Raw genomic sequence first — 6,785 nt, forward strand, 5'->3', positions numbered from 1 at the left:
TAAGAATGGACAAACCCTGGGAAGCTCTGTCTCTTGCTTCTGGCCAGGGGACAGGTAACTGGGCTGGGCCTGTGCAGGGTCCAGCGGGGCCTGCCGGGCCCAGGCAGGGACACAGCCATCCTGGAGCCAATGGGCCCTGTTCCACCTCTGGCTCCCCCCAGCCCTGCTACGTGCAGACGGCACAGCCCCCCCCAACTCCAGTGTGGCCGAAGATTCAGCTGAAGCTGCCCTGCTGTCCGGCAAAGATCATGTGACCAACAGCGATAAGCAAAAATCCTGCTGTGGGACTGGGTGAGATTAACCCTTTTAGTGCTGTAAGTGCTGCAGACATTAAGTAAAGAAAGAAGAGCTGAAATCCTGAGGGAGGAGAAAGAAGAGATGCTTAGAAGCTAAATTCTGTTGTAAAGTTTTGGTGGTGATGGACTATGATATATCAGAGTACCCGTTGTAATTTCATGAAAGCAGGGGGGGTGGAGCATTCAACTTCTACTTGTGAGCAAAAGCACCTATGCTGGAATAAGCAAAAGCTGAAGAAGCTGTAATTTGATGAGAAGTTTGAACAGGGAGAGATGGAAGTGATAAGGACTCTTGCTCCAATCGGAAGGAGAAGACCTCAGTTCCTAGAGATGCTCCCAGAGATAGTCCTAGAGTTGAAGATGATGAGGACCCTTGTCTCCCAGGAAAAGGGGATGGCTTCTATTCTTAGAGATGAAGATGCTCCCAGAGAAGGGTGAAGAGAACTTTCGTTTTTTGAACAGCTCAACCTTAAAATGGTAGCTCAGTAGCTACCAGTAGCTCAGTACTCCAGTAGCTCAAGATTGGACTCTCGAAAGCAGTTGTGGGAAAAGCTGCAAGTCGGGGGAAGGGACTCGCATGCGAGCAGAGAACCAACCTGGGCGGCTGTCTTGTGATACTGAAGCCGTGAGAGAACTTCTTGTGGAGATGTCTCCATAGCATGAGCAAGAGAGACTCCTCTCCCTAAATGAACTGAACAAGGTTATTATGGAAGTGGTAAACAGGCTGAACGTCTCAAGGGTTGTCTTTTTACAGTGGGAGAAGGGAGAAAGGCGTAGGGAGGAGAAGAGTTCGGAAGGTGTGGTATGATTTTTTTTTTTCCTTTCCTTTTTTTAGGTCTGTTAATAAACTTCTTTATATTCTTTTAAGTTTTGTGCCTGTTTTGCTTTCTCCTAATTCTTATCTCACAGAGGGTAAATAGTAATGAGTATTTTGGACCAAACCACTACACCTGTACCTCTGTTCAGACAATCATTTAAGAGTTGTACTGTTACCTCTGGAGGCAGTGCCGTGTCCCTGTAAGGAATGCTTACTTGTCTGTATACATGGCAAGGAAGTTTTCAGGGAATTTCAGGGGACAGAGCAGAGAGTTTAACTGAGGAGAATTTACTGAAGATGGAACTAGGAGATACCTGATGACTGGGCAGGCAGTTGTCTAAGCCCATCCATCTCCTGTGAGTCACCTGTTTCTTCTTGGATATATTCCATATGGTGCCTTTCACCAAGAAACAGTTCTCATGGCATGGTACAAGGGCAAAGCATGTAAGCTGCGGGCACAGAAGAAGAACATTTGATAACTGTTTAATCTACACAAGGATCACATATCATATACTTGGCATATCTATTCTGTATGAAGCCACTGCAGCCTTCCTGTGGGTGAATACTGAGACATGCATGTCTTAGCAGAATTTGGGTCTGCACTTTTAATATTTCAATATGTAATTATAAAAGGGTAATCTGGCAACTGATAGTACTAAAAAGTATGTTTCAATGCATAGGCTAATGATTATGAAAGATAATAGGCTTTGCATGCTAAACAGCTGCTCTGGATTGGAATGTATGAACAATCTTTAATGCTAGAAGACTTCAGCTCCTATTTAACAGCTTTAAAAATTTATTTTCCAAAAAAAAAAAAAAAAAATCACAATTGTTTGTAATGGTTTTTTGCATGTGTGATTTATCTGACTTTTCTACCAACATATTTTGCCTTGGGATAGCCTTGGAAATGAACTTAGTCATCTTGGTGAGTTTTTCCTGATGAAATACTTTAAAATAAATTATCTTTCTAACAGGTTTATGGCTTGCCATCTGTACGAAATACATCTCTATGAAAAAACACTTCAGGCTAAACGTAAAGGAGGCTTGGGAGGTAGAATCCTTAGCAATCTAACAGCCTGAGAGCCAGCCTGAGAGCTGGGTAGAATTCATGGTGCTGTTAGGCATTTAAATTCCTTGTACTGTGCATTGGGAGGAGCAGGATGCTTCAGACAGCTGGCAGAGAATTCAGGAGAGAGGGTCTGTCTGATACTGAGGTTACAGTTCAGGACTGCTGGGCATGTCTGACATATGGGATTTAGGATGTGTAAATTACTCACTGAAGTCATCCATTTAGGTGTATAAAGATAGATCAGGTTTTGTTTAAAAATAAGACAGGTTATGGAAATTAGACATTCTTGAAATGGGGTCCAACTTTTTTCTCGGTGTCACTCAGACCAAGGAGTTCATGGACCTCTTGTGCAATGTAACATAACAATGTTATGTTAAATGCAATGTAACATATGCTCGTGCATAACAACTCCTAACACACAAAAATAATACAACAAAACCAAATGTTTGAAATGATTTATTTAATAAATCCAAAAATGCAAAGATCAAATTAAAGAGAAAATTGATTTCAGGGTATGAAAAAAATGTAGTGTGGTAAAGAAACTGGTAGTTATTAAAACAAAATAGAATGGCTGGAAGCTTTAACAGTGGGGGAGGTACTTCATGTCAGGAAATTTAAAAATTGGGATTGTAAATTTTCTCATGAGATATGATCTTTTAACTCTTATAACCTTAATCTGTAGCATCTGAACACAAAACACTGTGTATTAGAGAAGTGATGGTGCTTGGACAATCACAGAGAAGAAGATAATTCTAAGCACCTAGGAGAGAGAAACAAGGATGAAGGCTGAGAGTAAGAAAGAAAGAAAGAAAGAAAAATTGGAAAGGGGACACCTGTATATACTGATAAAAGGAAAGGGAAGTGTGAACTTGGAAGGCAGAACAAAACCAGCACAGGAAAGAGCACAGTGAGAGTAAATGTCAATGCCTGCCAGCAAGGTGGAGCATAAGGGGTTTTCCTGTTTGATTTGTTTTTGAAGGGGGCTCAGGGGCTCAGTGGCTACAATGGGCGGACAGTGGCCTCCATGCCCCAAGAAAGCTTTTCCATTTGAAGTCCCTACATTGTGTTAACAGATAAATGAACATAAAGGACTTATAACACAGCTATAAAATTGATGAATAAATTACTATTTCTTACCAGCAGAGAGAGAAAAAAAAAGAACATAAATTATATAATAGCACCTGGAGGCTCTGAACACAATAAAGGCTACACTGTGCTTGATATTGCACACACAACAAGAAGTAGCTCTCATCCAAAGGGCATTACTGTCCTGTATGTACACTCAATGTGAATTCATTCAGGACTGCAAATTATACTAACCCATAGAGGGGATGTTGGCTGTAAAGCCTAATGTTGTGATTCCCACCACAGTGATTGTCTGAGTTGTGTGTGCAGTATTGACACTCAGGTCTACAAATGCAAAATTTTAAATCAAAATTTCATCTTCACAGAATGCAATATAAGTACAATGAAATTGTAAAGCAATAAACCCAGAAAAGATTAAACTCTATATCTTGCAAGCTGATTTATATACAATGTGCTAAATAACTGACATAAGAACAAAACGACTAGCATGCATTTTTCATGTGCTAAAGCTATCTGTTTAATAGCCTCTTAGAATATCCAGGACTTCTAGCCAAGCAGAAATGAAATGTTGTATTCATTTTGTTATTGATACTTGGGAGAGGAGTAAGGAGTTTTAAACAATTTCCTGAATATTTTTCTCACTGATGTCTGGGAAACGGCATCTTTCCAAGACTTTGAATTTTATTGCATCTATCAGGGTTAAATATCTGTTAAATGTAGAACTCAAAAGGAAAATGGAGAGACCATTTTTTAAAAAATAAAATTTCTAATAATTTTGGATGGTAAAAGAACTTTGGCTGTCTGTTATTTTTTAGGCCAATACACTGTGGCCTTACTGCTTTCTCTTAAGGACTCTGTTGTTTGCACACAACATCAATCGTAAGAGTTTATGAAGCATAAGCATTTACAAATTTTAAGGAGAAGGAAATTACTAGTGTCTCATACCTTTAAGATCACTTTCTGTTCCTTGTAGTCATCATAACACTTTTTAAATCTTTCTTAGAACAGTTTGTGGCAGAAAAATCATAAACTATTCTGCATGTTAGAACTTTCAGAAATACCAGCTCCCCTGCTGTCTTACTTCAGCTTCTCCACCTTCCCATAGGACCTACCAGCCTGTCTAATAATTAGTTGCTTCTAGCCCCAATTAAGATGTCTTTAAGGGCACTTTGCCATCCCATTTAAGAAATACCACAACATTAGATGTGAATATATAGGCTTAAATACTTGAAAATCTAAGGACTTTAGATTCTTCTGAGAAGCTTCTAAAGAAACTTCAGTGATAGAATATTGACAAAATATTTTTAGAAGCAGAAAGTGCCTGGTGGCTCACTGCTTCTTAGTTTGTAATCACAGGAAAGATTCTGCTGTGCACTCCAGATTACTTTTAGTCTAGTGGTCTGCCAAGCCTATTTTGCTTTTTTCTCTTCCAGAGCTGTTATAAAGAAATTGAATAAGCTGTATACTTTTGAATCACTGGACCTAAAGGACTTCTTACTAGGGCATTTGAGAGTAACTGAGGAAGTCTCATAAAAATTAGGAGTTATACTGGATTTGTATAAGACAGCTAATGTACTAGAAAGCTAGGAAATGGCAGATGTGCCCCCTGTCAGCAAAAGGAAAGAAGGAAGCGAGGAGTGGAAAAATTAATAGATCAATTACTATTACTTCAACCATCACACATAATCAAAGTTTCTGTAAAAACCTAGAAAGAAATGCAGAAAATTAGGGGCAGTAAAAATTTGTGTAAGGCAAATTAAGCCTTAATTTGTGTATTAAGACAATAACCTTTCCTTTCACAGCAGAGTAGCACTTACTGCATTAAAAGAGCAGGGAGCAGATTTCATAAATCAACATCTGCAAGACTTCTAATACTAATTAACATGGCTGCTATATGAATTTTAAAAACTAAATAATCTAATTAAAATATTTGTACATATATTCCTAGTTTGGGAATAGATGTGAATGTGTACATACGTGCTCAAGATTCTTCATGGCAGAAGAGCACAAATTTACAAATGTACTATTGTGAAAGACACACTTCACACTCTAAACACATTCAACAAAGTTACATACAAGGCTGTTTTACATTTACCAGGATTGACAGAACAAAGGTCATCTTCTGCCTCAGAGATAAACCATTCCTGCCTCCACTTCCTGTAATTGGTCTGGTTCTAAATCAGCATCTCCTCCTGGGCCCAGTTCCCTCCAAGCTGTGTTACCAGTATTGTCAGTCAAGAGCTGTCCATTGATTAAACAGAGGTGGAAGAGATGAGGAGTAAAGGGCTTAAACTGAAGCAAGAAAGATTTAAATCAGACATCAGGAATAACCTTTTAACAACAGGGTTAGGTAAGTAAGTGCTGCAATATATTGCTTGGAAGGAACTCTGAAGTCTTAACCTTGGTGGTCTTTAAGAAAAGGCTAAACAAAAGTCTCCCAGATATGAGACAGATACAGCTGATTTCGCCTTGGGACAGGTCATTAAAATATCTGTTAGGATCTTTTTAGATATTATTTCAGATGTTTTGATTTTTGACAGTTTTTCCTGGTTACAGTATTTGAATGCAGCCAAACATATATTATGTACATCAATTTGAGGTGACTGTGACAGCCTCTAAATGTATTATGTAAACTGGAATCTGCATTTGCAGGAAAGCTTCCTGTAATCACTAAGACAGTGTAGCTGTCTGCAGCTACACTAAATTAGCAAAATTCTGCCAATCATAACAGTGCAATTCCATCCAAAGGCAGTAGGGATGCATGGCCATAACTGATGGCTGAGATTTGCTTATTTGTCCTTAAAATCTAATTTCTGCTGGTGGATGGCATGGAGGGAAAAAATTTAGTACTATTACAATGCCATATCCCATATGACAAAATTAATTTATTGAAAACTAAATGTTCTGTGTGGTGTGTTTCTGAAAACACATTGTTTTCCTGTCCTAAGTTTTAGACCTTCGAAATTGGAGCATATTGTTTTAAATAGTCAGATAAATTAAAAGCTATTTATGTTAAAGTTTCAGAGAAAAAAATTGTGTGGATTTGGAACCTGGCTAGAATTCCCCCAGCTTTGCACAGACAGAAAAATACAGGTTTCAACATTAGTCTACTGGAACTGAGGCTCTTAAAGCTTTCTAAGACAAATTTGTTTGAAACAGAATTGTTTCTTTTGTTATACAATCACATATTTTGATTAGAAGAATCAAAGAAACATTTAGCTTCCAGGAAAAAGTGGTGAATTTGGATGATACCAAATCCTAAGTTTAGACAGGGTTACTTCAGAATTCAAAGGAGGCACAGGAAAGATGAAAATCACTGGTGAAAGAATAATGTGTCTGTAAAAGGTCAAATTAAAATGCATATCAAAATCCACAACCCTGTAACAGTCAGCAGAGTAAAGTAGCTTAGGACATTGCTATCTAAAGTCACTTTGAATTTCTCACAAGCATTGATCATATATTTGATACCATTGGCATGAAAGATGCTGCTGCTGTCAATTTATAACCCAAGATATGA

This window comes from Corvus brachyrhynchos, unplaced genomic scaffold, assembly GCF_000691975.1.
Source record: "Corvus brachyrhynchos isolate BGI_N302 unplaced genomic scaffold, ASM69197v1 scaffold116, whole genome shotgun sequence".
In the NCBI taxonomy this organism is placed as follows: Eukaryota; Metazoa; Chordata; class Aves; order Passeriformes; family Corvidae; genus Corvus; species Corvus brachyrhynchos.